Raw genomic sequence first — 24,511 nt, forward strand, 5'->3', positions numbered from 1 at the left:
ATGGGTGGGGAGGCCCGGGTGTGAGGGGCCAGGCACAGTATTTCTGCCTCCCCTCTGCTCTCCTCCACCAAACTGCCCCTCCTCCTGAAGCCTGCCCCTCAAGTCACAGGTTCCTTATATGACCTCACTGGGTACTGAGGACCTCACAGGCCTTCTCACAGTTGCCATGGCAGGGTAACTATGCCAACGTGCCGCCCTCAGAGAAACTTCCCTGACAATTCTCCACCAGATACCAATCTCTTTGGTTTTCTGAGAGAGAATGTCTGACCAGATCTTCTTTATTTACTCTAACGTGTCCTCTGTTCCCTGTGAGGGCAGTGCAGCAGGTACACTGAGATCGGGCATCTGTACAGGAGGCATGGTGTACACACAACCTCCCCTGGCTGCCACATGTTCCTGTGGGGCTTGCCGACCACTTACACCTGAGCGCGTTCCCAGCTGTAAGTAATACCAGTGACCTGGGAAACCTTCAGGCGCCCACAGTGCTCACTGCTGAGGACAAGTGAAAGGTCATCCCTGGAAAAGTGTGCAGGATGCTTCTGATCTTTATAAATGTAGCCTTCCCCTTTGGGCTACAGGATGCTTCCATTCAGACCCTTTCCTGATTGGCCTCTTAGCAAAAGACAAGTGCATTTTTGTTGGCAAATGGTAAACGGAGCAGTTGGAGGAAGAGGGCCACTCTTGAACCGCACCTTCAAACCCGGGCACCCCTGTGCTGTCATGCAGACATCTATATCGGTCCCCTCAGACACATCCCATCCTGAGCTGCTGAATACTAGGGGAGAGGGTGGTGCCATATTGATGGGAAGACCGGAAGAACCCAAAGGGGTGTTGAAGTGCTAATGAGACTGGAGGGCTGAGGAGATGGTGTCCCAGGAGGCGGGGTTGATGTGAGCCTAGTCTAGGTACGCAGAACGCGGTTCTAGGTCTCCTGATCACTCTGCCTCAGTATTTGGCCTTCTTCTAGTCTAGATAAAAGTATCACAGGGCTAGAGTTCAGTGTGGTCGAAACACGCAGTATAAATGGGGTCCAAGAGGGCTTGACAAGGTGGGCGGGTTTTTAACCAATTTATATTAGATTATTTTTTTCCAAACCTTGAACGGCATTTCCATTAAAGCCTCAGAAGTGACAGACTGCAAGAAATGTTTTCTCTGTTGTGGAAGGCAGAGATGCAGAGGATCATGATTGCAATTACTTTCGGGTTCTCCTGTTTTCCCTGGAAACGGTGAAGAGACTTCCTCATGTGCTGTAGTCGTACGCTCTAGGAATTGCTTGGGCTGCCAGTGTCCCTTCTCTAGGGACTCATAGAGGTGATGGGCCAAGGCTGTGTTTTGGATGTCAAGTAGATTAAAGGTCTTCAGCCAGCAATTGGGAGAGACATGAGAGAGGGAAATTCTGGCAGGAGACTGTGTACAGCAGCAGTGACTGACCACTTCTGATTTTCTTTGCAGCAGCAGTGGCTCCCATTTCTCCTCCTACCCCTGGTCACTACCATGTCCTCTAGTGAGGGTGTGGAGAAACGCAGTTGGGCTGGCATGGGGAGACATACTGCCTGGTTGGTGGCTACCGGGCCTACGGGCAGGTTCCTATGGCCACGCCAGCGAAAGTGGAAGCAGAGAAGCCAGTCCCCAGTCGTGCTCCCAAGAGGAAGCGCTCTCCAGAAAAGTCGGATGAAGACCTGGGTTGCCCCAATCCCCAAATCCGGCGATTGCAGCATTCAAGCAGTTTAGGACTAGAAGGTGCTTGGATTCTCCAGCAGGGTGGCCCAACCTCTGGGCGCATCCCCTCTGCACCAGCCCCAGTATACGAATGTCCCATCTTTGCTTTTTCAAGGTCGGCAACAAGGAGTCCCCTCCAAAATAAGGTCCCCTCTCATTGCCACCCTCTCAAAGGCTTCCCCCAATGTGGTTCCTTCCTGTGGGCCAGATCAGGCGAAGGGCAGAGTTGTCTCTTTCCTTCTCTGACTCGGGCAAAATCGTCTTAGTAAGACCTCTTCACAGTGTTGACCATGTGTTTTACGGGGGCTGCTGCTGAGCCTTTATCTCATCCTTTCATGGTGGAGAGAGAGAGGATTAGAATGATTTTTACTTCTAGGGGAGAGGGGAGTGTAATGATTATGTTGTCATTTAGTATTATGTCCTTTGGACATGAACTTGTTTTGAATTTCATATTAAAATGGGCCCACCATTCCCACTTTGTGAGGTCATTCAGCACGCTCATTTTGCACCTTGAACATCTCTCTCAGTATCACTTGGAAATGCTTGAAATGGCATGAGCTTGTCCTCACATTCCTATCAGCTGTAAATGCGGAGCCCCAACAGGAACCTAACCATTGAGCAGAACACCTCTCCACCACCTGTGTAACACTGGGTAGGCCCCTTAACCTCTTGGTTTTCTTCAGTCCTCAGTTGTGAAAATGTGAGTGGTCTATGAATTTATATTTGGGGCAGGACAAGGTCGAGGAGAGTGTGTCTTTGCTTTTATTCTTCGAAACTGGTATGTCTTCCCTCTCTTCCCCATGGGTCCAAATCTTACTTGTCCTTCCGGCCCACTGCCAAGGAGCCTTCTCTGATTCCCCAGGCACACAAATCTCTGCCTCTTAGGGTCAGTGCCATACAACCAAGCTGTCTCTTACGTTAATCTTGCCTCTCAAGCCAATCACAGAATGTGGGTCTGTCTTGCCCTCCTGGGAACCCTGGGGCTGTGCCAGCCCACCAGAACACCCCGCGTGGAGTGTCTACTAGGCTAGGGCATGGGTGGCGATGCCCGGGTGTGAGGGGCCAGGCAGAGTATTTCTGCCTCCCCCCTGCTCTCCTCCACCAAACTGCCCCTCCTCCTGAAGCCTGCCCCTCAAGTCACAGGTTCCTTATATGACCTCACTGGGTACTGATGACCTCACAGGCCTTCTCACAGTTGCCATGGCAGGGTAACTATGCCAACGTGCTGCCCTCAGAGAAACTTCCCTGACAGTTCTCCACCAGATACCAATCTCTTTGGTTGTCTGAGAGAGAATGTCTGACCAGATCTTGTATATTTACTCTAATGTGTCCTCTGTTCCCTGTGAGGGCAGTGCAGCAGGTACACTGAGATCGGGCATCTGTACAGGAGGCATGGTGTACACACAACCTCCCCTGGCTGCCACATGTTCCTGTGGGGCTTGCCGACCACTTACACCTGAGCGCGTTCCCAGCTGTAAGTAATACCAGTGACCTGGGACACCTTCAGGCGCCCACAGTGCTCACCGCTGAGGACAAGTGAAAGGTCATCCCTGGAAAAGTGTGCAGGATGCTTCTGATCTTTATAAATGTAGCCTTCCCCTTTGGGCTACAGGATGCTTCCATTCAGACCCTTTCCTGATTGGCCTCTTAGCAAAAGACAAGTGCATTCTTGTTGGCAAATGGTAAACGGAGCAGTTGGAGGAAGAGGGCCACTCTTGAACCGCACCTTCAAACCCGGGCTCCCCTGTGCTGTCATGCAGACATCTATATCGGTCCCCTCAGACACATCCCATCCTGAGCTGCTGAGTACTAGGGGAGAGGGTGGTGCCATATTGATGGGAAGACCGGAAGAACCCAAAGGAGTGTTGAAGTGCTAATGAGACTGGAGGGCTGCGGAGATGGTGTCCCAGGCGGCTGGGTTGATGTGAGCCTAGTCTAGGTACGCAGAACGCGGTTCTAGGTCTCCTGATCACTCTGCCTCAGTATTTGGCCTTCTTCTAGTCTAGATAAAAGTATCACAGGGCTAGAGTTCAGTGTGGTCGAAACACGCAGTATAAATGGGGTCCAAGAGGGGTTGACAAGGTGGGCGGGTTTTTAACCAATTTATATTAGATTATTTTTTTCCAAACCTTGAACGGCATTTCCATTAAAGCCTTAGAAGTGACAGACTGCAAGAAATGTTTTCTCTGTTGTGGAAGGCAGAGATGGAGAGGATCATGATTGCAATTACTTTCGGGTTCTCCTGTTTTCCCTGGAAACGGTGAAGAGACTTCCTCATGTGCTGTAGCCGTACGCTCTAGGAATTGCTTGGGCAGCCAGTGTCCCTTCTCTAGGGACTCATAGAGGTGATCGGCCAAGGCTGTGTTTTGGATGTCAAGTAGATTAAAGGTCTTCAGCCAGCAATTGGGAGAGACATGAGAGAGGGAAATTCTGGCAGGAGACTGTGTACAGCAGCAGTGACTGACCACTTCTGATTTTCTTTGCAGCAGCAGTGGCTCCCATTTCTCCTCCTACCCCTGGTCACTACCATGTCCTCTAGTGAGGGTGTGGAGAAACGCAGTAGGGCTGGCATGGGGAGACATACTGCCTGGTTGGTGGCTACCGGGCCTACGGTCAGCTTCCTATGGCCACGCCAGCGAAAGTGGAAGCAGAGAAGCCAGTCCCCAGTCGTGCTCCCAAGAGGAAGCGCTCTCCAGAAAAGTCGGATGAAGACCTGGGTTGCCCCAATCCCCAAATCCGGCGATTGCAGCATTCAAGCAGTTTAGGACTAGAAGGTGCTTGGATTCTCCAGCAGGGTGGCCCAACCTCTGGGTGCATCCCCTCTGCACCAGCCCCAGTATACGAATGTCCCATCTTTGCTTTTTCAAGGTCGGCAACAAGGAGTCCCCTCCAAAATAAGGTCCCCTCTCATTGCCACCCTCTCAAAGGCTTCCCCCAATGTGGTTCCTTCCTGAGGGCCAGATCAGGCGAAGGGCACAGTTGTCTCTTTCCTTCTCTGACTCGGGCAAAATCGTCTTAGTAAGACCTCTTCACAGTGTTGACCATGTGTTTTACGGGGGCTGCTGCTGAGCCTTTATCTCATCCTTTCATGGTGGAGAGAGAGAGGATTAGAATGATTTTTACTTCTAGGGGAGAGGGGAGTGTAATGATTATGTTGTCATTTAGTATTATGTCCGTTGGACATGAACTTGCTTAGAATTTCATATTAAAATGGGCCCACCATTCCCACTTTGTGAGGTCATTCAGCACGCTCATTTTGCACCTTGAACATCTCTCTCAGTATCACTTGGAAATGCTTGAAATGGCATGAGCTTGTCCTCACATTCCTATCAGCTGTAAATGCGGAGCCCCAACATGAACCTAACCATTGAGCAGAACACCTCTCCACCACCTGTGTAACACTGGGTAGGCCCCTTAACCTCTTGGTTTTCTTCAGTCCTCAGTTGTGAAAATGTGAGTGGTCTATGAATTTATATTTGGGGCAGGACAAGGTCGAGGAGAGTGTGTCTTTGCTTTTATTCTTCGAAACTGGTATGTCTTCCCTCTATTCCCCATGGGTCCAAATCTCACTTGTCCTTCAGGCCCACTGCCAAGGAGCCTTCTCTGATTCCCCAGGCACACAAATCTCTGCCTCTTAGGGTCAGTGCCATACAACCAAGCTGTCTCTTACGTTAATCTTGCCTCTCAAGCCAATCTCAGAATGTGGGTCTGTCTTGCCCTCCTGGGAACCCTGGGGCTGTGCCAGCCCACCAGAACACCCCGCGTGGAGTGTCTAGTAGGCTAGGGCATGGGTGGGGAGGCCCGGGTGTGAGGGGTCAGGCAGAGTATTTCTTCCTCCCCCCTGCTCTCCTCCACCAAACTGCCCCTCCTCTGAAGCCTGCCCCTCAAGTCACAGGTTCCTTATATGACCTCACTGGGTACTGATGACCTCACAGGCCTTCTCACAGTTGCCATGGCAGGGTAACTATGCCAACGTGCTGCCCTCAGAGAAACTTCCCTGACAGTTCTCCACCAGATACCAATCTCTTTGGTTGTCTGAGAGAGAATGTCTGACCAGATCTTCTATATTTACTCTAACGTGTCCTCTGTTCCCTGTGAGGGCAGTGCAGCAGGTACACTGAGATCGGGCATCTGTACAGGAGGCATGGTGTACACACAACCTCCCCTGGCTGCCACATGTTCCTGTGGGGCTTGCCGACCACTTACACCTGAGCGCGTTCCCAGCTGTAAGTAATACCAGTGACCTGGGACCCCTTCAGGCGCCCACAGTGCTCACCGCTGAGGACAAGTGAAAGGTCATCCCTGGAAAAGTGTGCAGGATGCTTCTGATCTTTATAAATGTAGCCTTCCCCTTTGGGCTACAGGATGCTTCCATTCAGACCCTTTCCTGATTGGCCTCTTAGCAAAAGACAAGTGCATTCTTGTTGGCAAATGGTAAACGGAGCAGTTGGAGGAAGAGGGCCACTCTTGAACCGCACCTTCAAACCCAGGCTCCCCTGTGCTGTCATGCAGACATCTATATCGGTCCCGTCAGACACATCCCATCCTGAGCTGCTGAGTACTAGGGGAGAGGGTGGTGCCATATTGATGGGAAGACCGGAAGAACCCAAAGGGGTGTTGAAGTGCTAATGAGACTGGAGGGCTGAGGAGATGGTGTCCCAGGAGGCTGGGTTGATGTGAGCCTAGTCTAGGTACGCAGAACGCGGTTCTAGGTCTCCTGATCACTCTGCCTCAGTATTTGGCCTTCTCCTAGTCTAGATAAAAGTATCACAGGGCTAGAGTTCAGTGTGGTCGAAACACGCAGTATAAATGGGGTCCAAGAGGGGTTGACAAGTTGGGCGGGTTTTTAACCAATTTATATTAGATTATTTTTTTCCAAACCTTGAACGGCATTTCCATTAAAGCCTCAGAAGTGACAGACTGCAAGAAATGTTTTCTCTGTTGTGGAAGGCAGAGATGGAGAGGATCATGATTGCAATTACTTTCGGGTTCTCCTGTTTTCCCTGGAAACGGTGAAGAGACTTCCTCATGTGCTATAGCCGTACGCTCTAGGAATTGCTTGGGCAGCCAGTGTCCCTTCTCTAGGGACTCATAGAGGTGATGGGCCAAGGCTGTGTTTTGGATGTCAAGTAGATTAAAGGTGTTCAGCCAGCAATTGGGAGAGACATGAGAGAAGGAAATTCTGGCAGGAGACTGTGTACAGCAGCAGTGACTGACCACTTCTGATTTTCTTTGCAGCAGCAGTGGCTCCCATTTCTCCTCCTACCCCTGGTCACTACCATGTCCTCTAGTGAGGGTGTGGAGAAACGCAGTTGGGCTGGCATGGGGAGACATACTGCCTGGTTGGTGGCTACCGGGCCTACGGGCAGGTTCCTATGGCCACGCCAGCGAAAGTGGAAGCAGAGAAGCCAGTCCCCAGTCGTGCTCCCAAGAGGAAGCGCTCTCCAGAAAAGTCGGATGAAGACCTGGGTTGCCCCAATCCCCAAATCCGGCGATTGCAGCATTCAAGCAGTTTAGGACTAGAAGGTGCTTGGATTCTCCAGCAGGGTGGCCCAACCTCTGGGCGCATCCCCTCTGCACCAGCCCCAGTATACGAATGTCCCATCTTTGCTTTTTCAAGGTCGGCAACAAGGAGTCCCCTCCAAAATAAGGTCCCCTCTCATTGCCACCCTCTCAAAGGCTTCCCCCAATGTGGTTCCTTCCTGTGGGCCAGATCAGGCGAAGGGCAGAGTTGTCTCTTTCCTTCTCGGACTCGGGCAAAATCGTCTTAGAAAAACCTCTTCACAGTGTTGACCATGTGTTTTAAGGGGGTTGCTGCTGAGCCTTTATCTCTTCCTTTCATGGTGGAGAGAGAGAGGATTAGAATGATTTTTACTTCTAGGGGAGAGGGGAGTGTAATGATTATGTTGTCATTTAGTATTATGTCCTTTGGACATGAACTTGTTTTGAATTTCATATTAAAATGGGCCCACCATTCCCACTTTGTGAGGTCATTCAGCACGCTCATTTTGCACCTTGAACATCTCTCTCAGTATCACTTGGAAATGCTTGAAATGGCATGAGCTTGTCCTCACATTCCTATCAGCTGTAAATGCGGAGCCCCAACAGGAACCTAACCATTGAGCAGAACACCTCTCCACCACCTGTGTAACACTGGGTACGCCCCTTAACCTCTTGGTTTTCTTCAGTCCTCAGTTGTGAAAATGTGAGTGGTCTATGAATTTATATTTGGGGCAGGACAAGGTCGAGGAGAGTGTGTCTTTGCTTTTATTCTTCGAAACTGGTATGTCTTCCCTCTCTTCCCCATGGGTCCAAATCTCACTTGTCCTTCAGGCCCACTGCCAAGGAGCCTTCTCTGATTCCCCAGGCACACAAATCTCTGCCTCTTAGGGTCAGTGCCATACAACCAAGCTGTCTCTTACGTTAATCTGGCCTCTCAAGCCAATCACAGAATGTGGGTCTCTCTTGCCCTCCTGGGAACCCTGGGGCTGTGCCAGCCCACCAGAACACCCCGCGTGGAGTGTCTACTAGACTAGGGAATGGGTGGGGAGGCCCGGGTGTGAGGGGCCAGGAAGAGTATTTCTTCCTCCCCCCTGCTCTCCTCCACCAAACTGCCCCTCCTCCTGAAGCCTGCCGCCCAAGTCACAGGTTCCTTATATGACCTCACTGGGTACTGATGACCTCACAGGCCTTCTCACAGGTGCCATGGCAGGGTAACTATGCCAACGTGCTGCCTCAGCGAAACTTCCCTGACAGTTCTCCACCAGATACCAATCTCTTTGGTTGTCTGAGAGAGAATGTCTGACCAGATCTTCTATATTTACTCTAACGTGCCCTCTGTTCCCTGTGAGGGCAGTGCAGCAGGTACACTGAGATCGGGCATCTGTACAGGAGGCATGGTGTACACACAACCTCCCCTGGCTGCCACATGTTCCTGTGGGGCTTGCCGACCACTTACACCTGAGCGCGTTCCCAGCTGTAAGTAATACCAGTGACCTGGGACACCTTCAGGCGCCCACAGTGCTCACCGCTGAGGACAAGTGAAAGGTCATCCCTGGAAAATTGTGCAGGATGCTTCTGATCTTTATAAATGTAGCCTTCCCCTTTGGGCTACAGGATGCTTCCATTCAGACCCTTTCCTGATTGGCCTCTTAGCAAAAGACAAGTGCATTCTTGTTGGCAAATGGTAAACGGAGCAGTTGGAGGAAGAGGGCCACTCTTGAACCGCACCTTCATACCCGGGCTCCCCTGTGCTGTCATGCAGACATCTATATCGGTCCCGTCAGACACATCCCATCCTGAGCTGCTGAGTACTAGGGGAGAGGGTGGTGCCATATTGATGGGAAGACCGGAAGAACCCAAAGGGGTGTTGAAGTGCTAATGAGACCGGAGGGCTGAGGAGATGGTGTCCCAGGAGGCTGGGTTGATGTGAGCCTAGTCAAGGTACGCAGAACGCGGTTCTAGGTCTCCTGATCACTCTGCCTCAGTATTTGGCCTTCTTCTACTCTAGATAAAAGTATCACAGGGCTAGAGTTCAGTGTGGTCGAAACACGCAGTATAAATGGGGTCCAAGAGGGGTTGACAAGGTGGGCGGGTTTTTAACCAATTTATATTAGATTATTTTTTTCCAAACCTTGAACGGCATTTCCATTAAAGCCTCAGAAGTGACAGACTGCAAGAAATGTTTTCTCTGTTGTGGAAGGCAGAGATGGAGAGGATCATGGTTGCAATTACTTTCGGGTTCTCCTGTTTTCCCTGGAAACGGTGAAGAGACTTCCTCATGTGCTGTAGCCGTACGCTCTGGTAATTGCTTGGGCAGCCAGTGTCCCTTCTCTAGGGACTCATAGAGGTGATGGGCCAAGGCTGTGTTTTGGATGTCAAGTAGATTAAAGGTGTTCAGCCAGCAATTGGGAGAGACATGAGAGAGGGAAATTCTGGCAGGAGACTGTGTACAGCAGCAGTGACTGACCACTTCTGATTTTCTTTGCAGCAGCAGTAGCTCCCATTTCTCCTCCTACCCCTGGTCACTACCATGTCCTCTAGTGAGGGTGTGGAGAAACGCAGTTGGGCTGGCATGGGGAGATATACTGCCTGGTTGGTGGCTACCGCGCCTACGGGCAGGTTCCTATGGCCACGCCAGCGAAAGTGGAAGCAGAGAAGCCAGTCCCCAGTCGTGCTCCCAAGAGGAAGCGCTCTCCAGAAAAGTCGGATGAAGACCTGGGTTGCCCCAATCCCCAAATCCGGCGATTGCAGCATTCAAGCAGTTTAGGACTAGAAGGTGCTTGGATTCTCCAGCAGGGTGGCCCAACCTCTGGGCGCATCCCCTCTGCACCAGCCCCAGTATACGAATGTCCCATCTTTGCTTTTTCAAGGTCGGCAACAAGGAGTCCCCTCCAAAATAAGGTCCCCTCTCATTGCCACCCTCTCAAAGGCTTCCCCCAATGTGGTTCCTTCCTGTGGGCCAGATCAGGCGAAGGGCAGAGTTGTCTCTTTCCTTCTCGGACTCGGGCAAAATCGTCTTAGAAAGACCTCTTCACAGTGTTGACCATGTGTTTTAAGGGGGTTGCTGCTGAGCCTTTATCTCATCCTTTCATGGTGGAGAGAGAGAGGATTAGAATGATTTTTACTTCTAGGGGAGAGGGGAGTGTAATGATTATGTTGTCATTTAGTATTATGTCCTTTGGACCTGAACTTGTTTTGAATTTCATATTAAAATGGGCCCACCATTCCCACTTTGTGAGGTCATTCAGCACCCTCATTTTGCACCTTGAACATCTCTCTCAGTATCACTTGGAAATGCTTGAAATGGCATGAGCTTGTCCTCACATTCCTATCAGCTGTAAATGCGGAGCCCCAACATGAACCTAACCATTGAGCAGAACACCTCTCCACCACCTGTGTAACACTGGGTTGGCCCCTTAACCTCTTGGTTTTCTTCAGTCCTCAGTTGTGAAAATGTGAGTGGTCTATGAATTTATATTTGGGGCAGGACAAGGTCGAGGAGAGTGTGTCTTTGCTTTTATTCTTCGAAACTGGTATGTCTTCCCTCTCTTCCCCATGGGTTCAAATCTCACTTGTCCTTCAGGCCCACTGCCAAGGAGCCTTCTCTGATTCCCCAGGCACACAAATCTCTGCCTCTTAGGGTCAGTGCCATACAACCAAGCTGTCTCTTACGTTAATCTTGCCTCTCAAGCCAATCTCAGAATGTGGGTCTGTCTTGCCCTCCTGGGAACCCTGGGGCTGTGCCAGCCCACCAGAACACCCCGCGTGGAGTGTCTACTAGACTAGGGCATGGGTGGGGAGGCCCGGGTGTGAGGGGCCAGGCAGAGTATTTCTGCCTGAACCCTGCTCTCCTCCACCAAACTGCCCCTCCTCCTGAAGCCTGCCCCTCAAGTCACAGGTTCCTTATATGACCTCACTGGGTACTGATGACCTCACAGGCCTTCTCACAGTTGCCATGGCAGCGTAACTATGCCAACGTGCTGCCCTCAGAGAAACTTCCCTGACAGTTCTCCACCAGATACCAATCTCTTTGGTTGTCTGAGAGAGAATGTCTGACCAGATCTTCTATATTTACTCTAACGTGTCCTCTGTTCCCTGTGAGGGCAGTGCAGCAGGTACACTGAGATCGGGCATCTGTACAGGAGGCATGGTGTACACACAACCTCCCCTGGCTGCCACATGTTCCTGTGGGGCTTGCCGACCACTTACACCTGAGCGCGTTCCCAGCTGTAAGTAATACCAGTGACCTGGGACACCTTCAGGCGCCCACAGTGCTCACCGCTGAGGACAAGTGAAAGGTCATCCCTGGAAAAGTGTGCAGGATGCTTCTGATCTTTATAAATGTAGCCTTCCCCTTTGGGCTACAGGATGCTTCCATTCAGACCCTTTCCTGATTGGCCTCTTAGCAAAAGACAAGTGCATTCTTGTTGGCAAATGGTAAACGGAGCAGTTGGAGGAAGAGGGCCACTCTTGAACCGCACCTTCAAACCCGGGCTCCCCTGTGCTGTCATGCAGACATCTATATCGGTCCCCTCAGACACATCCCATCCTGAGCTGCTGAGTACTAGGGGAGAGGGTGGTGCCATATTGATGGGAAGACCGGAAGAACCCAAAGGAGTGTTGAAGTGCTAATGAGACTGGAGGGCTGCGGAGATGGTGTCCCAGGCGGCTGGGTTGATGTGAGCCTAGTCTAGGTACGCAGAACGCGGTTCTAGGTCTCCTGATCACTCTGCCTCAGTATTTGGCCTTCTTCTAGTCTAGATAAAAGTATCACAGGGCTAGAGTTCAGTGTGGTCGAAACACGCAGTATAAATGGGGTCCAAGAGGGGTTGACAAGGTGGGCGGGTTTTTAACCAATTTATATTAGATTATTTTTTTCCAAACCTTGAACGGCATTTCCATTAAAGCCTTAGAAGTGACAGACTGCAAGAAATGTTTTCTCTGTTGTGGAAGGCAGAGATGGAGAGGATCATGATTGCAATTACTTTCGGGTTCTCCTGTTTTCCCTGGAAACGGTGAAGAGACTTCCTCATGTGCTGTAGCCGTACGCTCTAGGAATTGCTTGGGCAGCCAGTGTCCCTTCTCTAGGGACTCATAGAGGTGATCGGCCAAGGCTGTGTTTTGGATGTCAAGTAGATTAAAGGTCTTCAGCCAGCAATTGGGAGAGACATGAGAGAGGGAAATTCTGGCAGGAGACTGTGTACAGCAGCAGTGACTGACCACTTCTGATTTTCTTTGCAGCAGCAGTGGCTCCCATTTCTCCTCCTACCCCTGGTCACTACCATGTCCTCTAGTGAGGGTGTGGAGAAACGCAGTAGGGCTGGCATGGGGAGACATACTGCCTGGTTGGTGGCTACCGGGCCTACGGTCAGGTTCCTATGGCCACGCCAGCGAAAGTGGAAGCAGAGAAGCCAGTCCCCAGTCGTGCTCCCAAGAGGAAGCGCTCTCCAGAAAAGTCGGATGAAGACCTGGGTTGCCCCAATCCCCAAATCCGGCGATTGCAGCATTCAAGCAGTTTAGGACTAGAAGGTGCTTGGATTCTCCAGCAGGGTGGCCCAACCTCTGGGCGCATCCCCTCTGCACCAGCCCCAGTATACGAATGTCCCATCTTTGCTTTTTCAAGGTCGGCAACAAGGAGTCCCCTCCAAAATAAGGTCCCCTCTCATTGCCACCCTCTCAAAGGCTTCCCCCAATGTGGTTCCTTCCTGTGGGCCAGATCAGGCGAAGGGCAGAGTTGTCTCTTTCCTTCTCGGACTCGGGCAAAATCGTCTTAGAAAAACCTCTTCACAGTGTTGACCATGTGTTTTAAGGGGGTTGCTGCTGAGCCTTTATCTCTTCCTTTCATGGTGGAGAGAGAGAGGATTAGAATGATTTTTACTTCTAGGGGAGAGGGGAGTGTAATGATTATGTTGTCATTTAGTATTATGTCCTTTGGACATGAACTTGTTTTGAATTTCATATTAAAATGGGCCCACCATTCCCACTTTGTGAGGTCATTCAGCACGCTCATTTTGCACCTTGAACATCTCTCTCAGTATCACTTGGAAATGCTTGAAATGGCATGAGCTTGTCCTCACATTCCTATCAGCTGTAAATGCGGAGCCCCAACAGGAACCTAACCATTGAGCAGAACACCTCTCCACCACCTGTGTAACACTGGGTACGCCCCTTAACCTCTTGGTTTTCTTCAGTCCTCAGTTGTGAAAATGTGAGTGGTCTATGAATTTATATTTGGGGCAGGACAAGGTCGAGGAGAGTGTGTCTTTGCTTTTATTCTTCGAAACTGGTATGTCTTCCCTCTCTTCCCCATGGGTCCAAATCTCACTTGTCCTTCAGGCCCACTGCCAAGGAGCCTTCTCTGATTCCCCAGGCACACAAATCTCTGCCTCTTAGGGTCAGTGCCATACAACCAAGCTGTCTCTTACGTTAATCTGGCCTCTCAAGCCAATCACAGAATGTGGGTCTCTCTTGCCCTCCTGGGAACCCTGGGGCTGTGCCAGCCCACCAGAACACCCCGCGTGGAGTGTCTACTAGACTAGGGAATGGGTGGGGAGGCCCGGGTGTGAGGGGCCAGGAAGAGTATTTCTTCCTCCCCCCTGCTCTCCTCCACCAAACTGCCCCTCCTCCTGAAGCCTGCCGCCCAAGTCACAGGTTCCTTATATGACCTCACTGGGTACTGATGACCTCACAGGCCTTCTCACAGGTGCCATGGCAGGGTAACTATGCCAACGTGCTGCCTCAGCGAAACTTCCCTGACAGTTCTCCACCAGATACCAATCTCTTTGGTTGTCTGAGAGAGAATGTCTGACCAGATCTTCTATATTTACTCTAACGTGCCCTCTGTTCCCTGTGAGGGCAGTGCAGCAGGTACACTGAGATCGGGCATCTGTACAGGAGGCATGGTGTACACACAACCTCCCCTGGCTGCCACATGTTCCTGTGGGGCTTGCCGACCACTTACACCTGAGCGCGTTCCCAGCTGTAAGTAATACCAGTGACCTGGGACACCTTCAGGCGCCCACAGTGCTCACCGCTGAGGACAAGTGAAAGGTCATCCCTGGAAAATTGTGCAGGATGCTTCTGATCTTTATAAATGTAGCCTTCCCCTTTGGGCTACAGGATGCTTCCATTCAGACCCTTTCCTGATTGGCCTCTTAGCAAAAGACAAGTGCATTCTTGTTGGCAAATGGTAAACGGAGCAGTTGGAGGAAGAGGGCCACTCTTGAACCGCACCTTCATACCCGGGCTCCCCTGTGCTGTCATGCAGACATCTATATCGGTCCCGTCAGACACATCCCATCCTGAGCTGCTGAGTACTAGGGGAGAGGGTGGTGCCATATTGATGGGAAGACCGGAAGAACCCAAAGGGGTGTTGAAGTGCTAATGAGACCGGAGGGCTGAGGAGATGGTGTCCCAGGAGGCTGGGTTGATGTGAGCCTAGTCAAGGTACGCAGAACGCGGTTCTAGGTCTCCTGATCACTCTGCCTCAGTATTTGGCCTTCTTCTACTCTAGATAAAAGTATCACAGGGCTAGAGTTCAGTGTGGTCGAAACACGCAGTATAAATGGGGTCCAAGAGGGGTTGACAAGGTGGGCGGGTTTTTAACCAATTTATATTAGATTATTTTTTTCCAAACCTTGAACGGCATTTCCATTAAAGCCTCAGAAGTGACAGACTGCAAGAAATGTTTTCTCTGTTGTGGAAGGCAGAGATGGAGAGGATCATGGTTGCAATTACTTTCGGGTTCTCCTGTTTTCCCTGGAAACGGTGAAGAGACTTCCTCATGTGCTGTAGCCGTACGCTCTGGTAATTGCTTGGGCAGCCAGTGTCCCTTCTCTAGGGACTCATAGAGGTGATGGGCCAAGGCTGTGTTTTGGATGTCAAGTAGATTAAAGGTGTTCAGCCAGCAATTGGGAGAGACATGAGAGAGGGAAATTCTGGCAGGAGACTGTGTACAGCAGCAGTGACTGACCACTTCTGATTTTCTTTGCAGCAGCAGTAGCTCCCATTTCTCCTCCTACCCCTGGTCACTACCATGTCCTCTAGTGAGGGTGTGGAGAAACGCAGTTGGGCTGGCATGGGGAGATATACTGCCTGGTTGGTGGCTACCGCGCCTACGGGCAGGTTCCTATGGCCACGCCAGCGAAAGTGGAAGCAGAGAAGCCAGTCCCCAGTCGTGCTCCCAAGAGGAAGCGCTCTCCAGAAAAGTCGGATGAAGACCTGGGTTGCCCCAATCCCCAAATCCGGCGATTGCAGCATTCAAGCAGTTTAGGACTAGAAGGTGCTTGGATTCTCCAGCAGGGTGGCCCAACCTCTGGGCGCATCCCCTCTGCACCAGCCCCAGTATACGAATGTCCCATCTTTGCTTTTTCAAGGTCGGCAACAAGGAGTCCCCTCCAAAATAAGGTCCCCTCTCATTGCCACCCTCTCAAAGGCTTCCCCCAATGTGGTTCCTTCCTGTGGGCCAGATCAGGCGAAGGGCAGAGTTGTCTCTTTCCTTCTCGGACTCGGGCAAAATCGTCTTAGAAAGACCTCTTCACAGTGTTGACCATGTGTTTTAAGGGGGTTGCTGCTGAGCCTTTATCTCATCCTTTCATGGTGGAGAGAGAGAGGATTAGAATGATTTTTACTTCTAGGGGAGAGGGGAGTGTAATGATTATGTTGTCATTTAGTATTATGTCCTTTGGACCTGAACTTGTTTTGAATTTCATATTAAAATGGGCCCACCATTCCCACTTTGTGAGGTCATTCAGCACCCTCATTTTGCACCTTGAACATCTCTCTCAGTATCACTTGGAAATGCTTGAAATGGCATGAGCTTGTCCTCACATTCCTATCAGCTGTAAATGCGGAGCCCCAACATGAACCTAACCATTGAGCAGAACACCTCTCCACCACCTGTGTAACACTGGGTTGGCCCCTTAACCTCTTGGTTTTCTTCAGTCCTCAGTTGTGAAAATGTGAGTGGTCTATGAATTTATATTTGGGGCAGGACAAGGTCGAGGAGAGTGTGTCTTTGCTTTTATTCTTCGAAACTGGTATGTCTTCCCTCTCTTCCCCATGGGTTCAAATCTCACTTGTCCTTCAGGCCCACTGCCAAGGAGCCTTCTCTGATTCCCCAGGCACACAAATCTCTGCCTCTTAGGGTCAGTGCCATACAACCAAGCTGTCTCTTACGTTAATCTTGCCTCTCAAGCCAATCTCAGAATGTGGGTCTGTCTTGCCCTCCTGGGAACCCTGGGGCTGTGCCAGCCCACCAGAACACCCCGCGTGGAGTGTCTACTAGACTAGGGCATGGGTGGGGAGGCCCGGGTGTGAGGGGCCAGGCAGAGTATTTCTGCCTGAACCCTGCTCTCCTCCACCAAACTGCCCCTCCTCCTGAAGCCTGCCCCTCAAGTCACAGGTTCCTTATATGACCTCACTGGGTACTGATGACCTCACAGGCCTTCTCACAGTTGCCATGGCAGCGTAACTATGCCAACGTGCTGCCCTCAGAGAAACTTCCCTGACAGTTCTCCACCAGATACCAATCTCTTTGGTTGTCTGAGAGAGAATGTCTGACCAGATCTTCTATATTTACTCTAACGTGTCCTCTGTTCCCTGTGAGGGCAGTGCAGCAGGTACACTGAGATCGGGCATCTGTACAGGAGGCATGGTGTACACACAACCTCCCCTGGCTGCCACATGTTCCTGTGGGGCTTGCCGACCACTTACACCTGAGCGCGTTCCCAGCTGTAAGTAATACCAGTGACCTGGGACACCTTCAGGCGCCCACAGTGCTCACCGCTGAGGACAAGTGAAAGGTCATCCCTGGAAAAGTGTGCAGGATGCTTCTGATCTTTATAAATGTAGCCTTCCCCTTTGGGCTACAGGATGCTTCCATTCAGACCCTTTCCTGATTGGCCTCTTAGCAAAAGACAAGTGCATTCTTGTTGGCAAATGGTAAACGGAGCAGTTGGAGGAAGAGGGCCACTCTTGAACCGCACCTTCAAACCCGGGCTCCCCTGTGCTGTCATGCAGACATCTATATCGGTCCCCTCAGACACATCCCATCCTGAGCTGCTGAGTACTAGGGGAGAGGGTGGTGCCATATTGATGGGAAGACCGGAAGAACCCAAAGGAGTGTTGAAGTGCTAATGAGACTGGAGGGCTGCGGAGATGGTGTCCCAGGCGGCTGGGTTGATGTGAGCCTAGTCTAGGTACGCAGAACGCGGTTCTAGGTCTCCTGATCACTCTGCCTCAGTATTTGGCCTTCTTCTAGTCTAGATAAAAGTATCACAGGGCTAGAGTTCAGTGTGGTCGAAACACGCAGTATAAATGGGGTCCAAGAGGGGTTGACAAGGTGGGCGGGTTTTTAACCAATTTATATTAGATTATTTTTTTCCAAACCTTGAACGGCATTTCCATTAAAGCCTTAGAAGTGACAGACTGCAAGAAATGTTTTCTCTGTTGTGGAAGGCAGAGATGGAGAGGATCATGATTGCAATTACTTTCGGGTTCTCCTGTTTTCCCTGGAAACGGTGAAGAGACTTCCTCATGTGCTGTAGCCGTACGCTCTAGGAATTGCTTGGGCAGCCAGTGTCCCTTCTCTAGGGACTCATAGAGGTGATCGGCCAAGGCTGTGTTTTGGATGTCAAGTAGATTAAAGGTCTTCAGCCAGCAATTGGGAGAGACATGAGAGAGGGAAATTCTGGCAGGAGACTGTGTACAGCAGCAGTGACTGACCACTTCTGATTTTCTTTGCAGCAGCAGTGGCTCCCATTTCTCCTCCTACCCCTGGTCACTACCATGTCCTCTAGTGAGGGTGTGGAGAAACGCAGTAGGGCTGGCATGGGGAGACATACTGCCTGGTTGGTGGCTACCGGGCCTACGGTCAGGTTCCTATGGCCACGCCAGCGAAAGTGGAAGCAGAGAAGCCAGTCCCCAGTCGTGCTCCCAAGAGGAAGCGCTCTCCAGAAAAGTCGGATGAAGACCTGGGTTGCCCCAATCCCCAAATCCGGCGATTGCAGCATTCAAGCAGTTTAGGACTAGAAGGTGCTTGGATTCTCCAGCAGGGTGGCCCAACCTCTGGGTGCATCCCCTCTGCACCAGCCCCAGTATACGAATGTCCCATCTTTGCTTTTTCAAGGTCGGCAACAAGGAGTCCCCTCCAAAATAAGGTCCCCTCTCATTGCCACCCTCTCAAAGGCTTCCCCCAATGTGGTTCCTTCCTGAGGGCCAGATCAGGCGAAGGGCACAGTTGTCTCTTTCCTTCTCTGACTCGGGCAAAATCGTCTTAGTAAGACCTCTTCACAGTGTTGACCATGTGTTTTACGGGGGCTGCTGCTGAGCCTTTATCTCATCCTTTCATGGTGGAGAGAGAGAGGATTAGAATGATTTTTACTTCTAGGGGAGAGGGGAGTGTAATGATTATGTTGTCATTTAGTATTATGTCCGTTGGACATGAACTTGCTTAGAATTTCATATTAAAATGGGCCCACCATTCCCACTTTGTGAGGTCATTCAGCACGCTCATTTTGCACCTTGAACATCTCTCTCAGTATCACTTGGAAATGCTTGAAATGGCATGAGCTTGTCCTCACATTCCTATCAGCTGTAAATGCGGAGCCCCAACATGAACCTAACCATTGAGCAGAACACCTCTCCACCACCTGTGTAACACTGGGTAGGCCCCTTAACCTCTTGGTTTTCTTCAGTCCTCAGTTGTGAAAATGTGAGTGGTCTATGAATTTATATTTGGGGCAGGACAAGGTCGAGGAGAGTGTGTCTTTGCTTTTATTCTTCGAAACTGGTATGTCTTCCCTCTATTCCCCATGGGTCCAAATCTCACTTGTCCTTCAGGCCCACTGCCAAGGAGCCTTCTCTGATTCCCCAGGCACACAAATCTCTGCCTCTTAGGGTCAGTGCCATACAACCAAGCTGTCTCTTACGTTAATCTTGCCTCTCAAGCCAATCTCAGAATGTGGGTCTGTCTTGCCCTCCTGGGAACCCTGGGGCTGTGCCAGCCCACCAGAACACCCCGCGTGGAGTGTCTAGTAGGCTAGGGCATGGGTGGGGAGGCCCGGGTGTGAGGGGTCAGGCAGAGTATTTCTTCCTCCCCCCTGCTCTCCTCCACCAAACTGCCCCTCCTCTGAAGCCTGCCCCTCAAGTCACAGGTTCCTTATATGACCTCACTGGGTACTGATGACCTCACAGGCCTTCTCACAGTTGCCATGGCAGGGTAACTATGCCAACGTGCTGCCCTCAGAGAAACTTCCCTGACAGTTCTCCACCAGATACCAATCTCTTTGGTTGTCTGAGAGAGAATGTCTGACCAGATCTTCTATATTTACTCTAACGTGTCCTCTGTTCCCTGTGAGGGCAGTGCAGCAGGTACACTGAGATCGGGCATCTGTACAGGAGGCATGGTGTACACACAACCTCCCCTGGCTGCCACATGTTCCTGTGGGGCTTGCCGACCACTTACACCTGAGCGCGTTCCCAGCTGTAAGTAATACCAGTGACCTGGGACCCCTTCAGGCGCCCACAGTGCTCACCGCTGAGGACAAGTGAAAGGTCATCCCTGGAAAAGTGTGCAGGATGCTTCTGATCTTTATAAATGTAGCCTTCCCCTTTGGGCTACAGGATGCTTCCATTCAGACCCTTTCCTGATTGGCCTCTTAGCAAAAGACAAGTGCATTCTTGTTGGCAAATGGTAAACGGAGCAGTTGGAGGAAGAGGGCCACTCTTGAACCGCACCTTCAAACCCAGGCTCCCCTGTGCTGTCATGCAGACATCTATATCGGTCCCGTCAGACACATCCCATCCTGAGCTGCTGAGTACTAGGGGAGAGGGTGGTGCCATATTGATGGGAAGACCGGAAGAACCCAAAGGGGTGTTGAAGTGCTAATGAGACTGGAGGGCTGAGGAGATGGTGTCCCAGGAGGCTGGGTTGATGTGAGCCTAGTCTAGGTACGCAGAACGCGGTTCTAGGTCTCCTGATCACTCTGCCTCAGTATTTGGCCTTCTCCTAGTCTAGATAAAAGTATCACAGGGCTAGAGTTCAGTGTGGTCGAAACACGCAGTATAAATGGGGTCCAAGAGGGGTTGACAAGTTGGGCGGGTTTTTAACCAATTTATATTAGATTATTTTTTTCCAAACCTTGAACGGCATTTCCATTAAAGCCTCAGAAGTGACAGACTGCAAGAAATGTTTTCTCTGTTGTGGAAGGCAGAGATGGAGAGGATCATGATTGCAATTACTTTCGGGTTCTCCTGTTTTCCCTGGAAACGGTGAAGAGACTTCCTCATGTGCTATAGCCGTACGCTCTAGGAATTGCTTGGGCAGCCAGTGTCCCTTCTCTAGGGACTCATAGAGGTGATGGGCCAAGGCTGTGTTTTGGATGTCAAGTAGATTAAAGGTGTTCAGCCAGCAATTGGGAGAGACATGAGAGAAGGAAATTCTGGCAGGAGACTGTGTACAGCAGCAGTGACTGACCACTTCTGATTTTCTTTGCAGCAGCAGTGGCTCCCATTTCTCCTCCTACCCCTGGTCACTACCATGTCCTCTAGTGAGGGTGTGGAGAAACGCAGTTGGGCTGGCATGGGGAGACATACTGCCTGGTTGGTGGCTACCGGGCCTACGGGCAGGTTCCTATGGCCACGCCAGCGAAAGTGGAAGCAGAGAAGCCAGTCCCCAGTCGTGCTCCCAAGAGGAAGCGCTCTCCAGAAAAGTCGGATGAAGACCTGGGTTGCCCCAATCCCCAAATCCGGCGATTGCAGCATTCAAGCAGTTTAGGACTAGAAGGTGCTTGGATTCTCCAGCAGGGTGGCCCAACCTCTGGGCGCATCCCCTCTGCACCAGCCCCAGTATACGAATGTCCCATCTTTGCTTTTTCAAGGTCGGCAACAAGGAGTCCCCTCCAAAATAAGGTCCCCTCTCATTGCCACCCTCTCAAAGGCTTCCCCCAATGTGGTTCCTTCCTGTGGGCCAGATCAGGCGAAGGGCAGAGTTGTCTCTTTCCTTCTCGGACTCGGGCAAAATCGTCTTAGAAAAACCTCTTCACAGTGTTGACCATGTGTTTTAAGGGGGTTGCTGCTGAGCCTTTATCTCTTCCTTTCATGGTGGAGAGAGAGAGGATTAGAATGATTTTTACTTCTAGGGGAGAGGGGAGTGTAATGATTATGTTGTCATTTAGTATTATGTCCTTTGGACATGAACTTGTTTTGAATTTCATATTAAAATGGGCCCACCATTCCCACTTTGTGAGGTCATTCAGCACGCTCATTTTGCACCTTGAACATCTCTCTCAGTATCACTTGGAAATGCTTGAAATGGCATGAGCTTGTCCTCACATTCCTATCAGCTGTAAATGCGGAGCCCCAACAGGAACCTAACCATTGAGCAGAACACCTCTCCACCACCTGTGTAACACTGGGTACGCCCCTTAACCTCTTGGTTTTCTTCAGTCCTCAGTTGTGAAAATGTGAGTGGTCTATGAATTTATATTTGGGGCAGGACAAGGTCGAGGAGAGTGTGTCTTTGCTTTTATTCTTCGAAACTGGTATGTCTTCCCTCTCTTCCCCATGGGTCCAAATCTCACTTGTCCTTCAGGCCCACTGCCAAGGAGCCTTCTCTGATTCCCCAGGCACACAAATCTCTGCCTCTTAGGGTCAGTGCCATACAACCAAGCTGTCTCTTACGTTAATCTGGCCTCTCAAGCCAATCACAGAATGTGGGTCTCTCTTGCCCTCCTGGGAACCCTGGGGCTGTGCCAGCCCACCAGAACACCCCGCGTGGAGTGTCTACTAGACTAGGGAATGGGTGGGGAGGCCCGGTTGTGAGGGGCCAGGAAGAGTATTTCTTCCTCCCCCCTGCTCTCCTCCACCAAACTGCCCCTCCTCCTGAAGCCTGCCGCCCAAGTCACAGGTTCCTTATATGACCTCACTGGGTACTGATGACCTCACAGGCCTTCTCACAGGTGCCATGGCAGGGTAACTATGCCAACGTGCTGCCTCAGCGAAACTTCCCTGACAGTTCTCCACCAGATACCAATCTCTTTGGTTGTCTGAGAGAGAATGTCTGACCAGATCTTCTATATTTACTCTAACGTGCCCTCTGTTCCCTGTGAGGGCAGTGCAGCAGGTACACTGAGATCGGGCATCTGTACAGGAGGCATGGTGTACACACAACCTCCCCTGGCTGCCACATGTTCCTGTGGGGCTTGCCGACCACTTACACCTGAGCGCGTTCCCAGCTGTAAGTAATACCAGTGACCTGGGACACCTTCAGGCGCCCACAGTGCTCACCGCTGAGGACAAGTGAAAGGTCATCCCTGGAAAATTGTGCAGGATGCTTCTGATCTTTATAAATGTAGCCTTCCCCTTTGGGCTACAGGATGCTTCCATTCAGACCCTTTCCTGATTGGCCTCTTAGCAAAAGACAAGTGCATTCTTGTTGGCAAATGGTAAACGGAGCAGTTGGAGGAAGAGGGCCACTCTTGAACCGCACCTTCATACCCGGGCTCCCCTGTGCTGTCATGCAGACATCTATATCGGTCCCGTCAGACACATCCCATCCTGAGCTGCTGAGTACTAGGGGAGAGGGTGGTGCCATATTGATGGGAAGACCGGAAGAACCCAAAGGGGTGTTGAAGTGCTAATGAGACCGGAGGGCTGAGGAGATGGTGTCCCAGGAGGCTGGGTTGATGTGAGCCTAGTCAAGGTACGCAGAACGCGGTTCTAGGTCTCCTGATCACTCTGCCTCAGTATTTGGCCTTCTTCTACTCTAGATAAAAGTATCACAGGGCTAGAGTTCAGTGTGGTCGAAACACGCAGTATAAATGGGGTCCAAGAGGGGTTGACAAGGTGGGCGGGTTTTTAACCAATTTATATTAGATTATTTTTTTCCAAACCTTGAACGGCATTTCCATTAAAGCCTCAGAAGTGACAGACTGCAAGAAATGTTTTCTCTGTTGTGGAAGGCAGAGATGGAGAGGATCATGGTTGCAATTACTTTCGGGTTCTCCTGTTTTCCCTGGAAACGGTGAAGAGACTTCCTCATGTGCTGTAGCCGTACGCTCTGGTAATTGCTTGGGCAGCCAGTGTCCCTTCTCTAGGGACTCATAGAGGTGATGGGCCAAGGCTGTGTTTTGGATGTCAAGTAGATTAAAGGTGTTCAGCCAGCAATTGGGAGAGACATGAGAGAGGGAAATTCTGGCAGGAGACTGTGTACAGCAGCAGTGACTGACCACTTCTGATTTTCTTTGCAGCAGCAGTAGCTCCCATTTCTCCTCCTACCCCTGGTCACTACCATGTCCTCTAGTGAGGGTGTGGAGAAACGCAGTTGGGCTGGCATGGGGAGATATACTGCCTGGTTGGTGGCTACCGCGCCTACGGGCAGGTTCCTATGGCCACGCCAGCGAAAGTGGAAGCAGAGAAGCCAGTCCCCAGTCGTGCTCCCAAGAGGAAGCGCTCTCCAGAAAAGTCGGATGAAGACCTGGGTTGCCCCAATCCCCAAATCCGGCGATTGCAGCATTCAAGCAGTTTAGGACTAGAAGGTGCTTGGATTCTCCAGCAGGGTGGCCCAACCTCTGGGCGCATCCCCTCTGCACCAGCCCCAGTATACGAATGTCCCATCTTTGCTTTTTCAAGGTCGGCAACAAGGAGTCCCCTCCAAAATAAGGTCCCCTCTCATTGCCACCCTCTCAAAGGCTTCCCCCAATGTGGTTCCTTCCTGTGGGCCAGATCAGGCGAAGGGCAGAGTTGTCTCTTTCCTTCTCGGACTCGGGCAAAATCGTCTTAGAAAGACCTCTTCACAGTGTTGACCATGTGTTTTAAGGGGGTTGCTGCTGAGCCTTTATCTCATCCTTTCATGGTGGAGAGAGAGAGGATTAGAATGATTTTTACTTCTAGGGGAGAGGGGAGTGTAATGATTATGTTGTCATTTAGTATTATGTCCTTTGGACCTGAACTTGTTTTGAATTTCATATTAAAATGGGCCCACCATTCCCACTTTGTGAGGTCATTCAGCACCCTCATTTTGCACCTTGAACATCTCTCTCAGTATCACTTGGAAATGCTTGAAATGGCATGAGCTTGTCCTCACATTCCTATCAGCTGTAAATGCGGAGCCCCAACATGAACCTAACCATTGAGCAGAACACCTCTCCACCACCTGTGTAACACTGGGTTGGCCCCTTAACCTCTTGGTTTTCTTCAGTCCTCAGTTGTGAAAATGTGAGTGGTCTATGAATTTATATTTGGGGCAGGACAAGGTCGAGGAGAGTGTGTCTTTGCTTTTATTCTTCGA

The sequence above is a fragment of the Balaenoptera acutorostrata genome, chromosome 11, assembly GCF_949987535.1.
Source record: "Balaenoptera acutorostrata chromosome 11, mBalAcu1.1, whole genome shotgun sequence".
Taxonomy (NCBI): Eukaryota; Metazoa; Chordata; class Mammalia; order Artiodactyla; family Balaenopteridae; genus Balaenoptera; species Balaenoptera acutorostrata.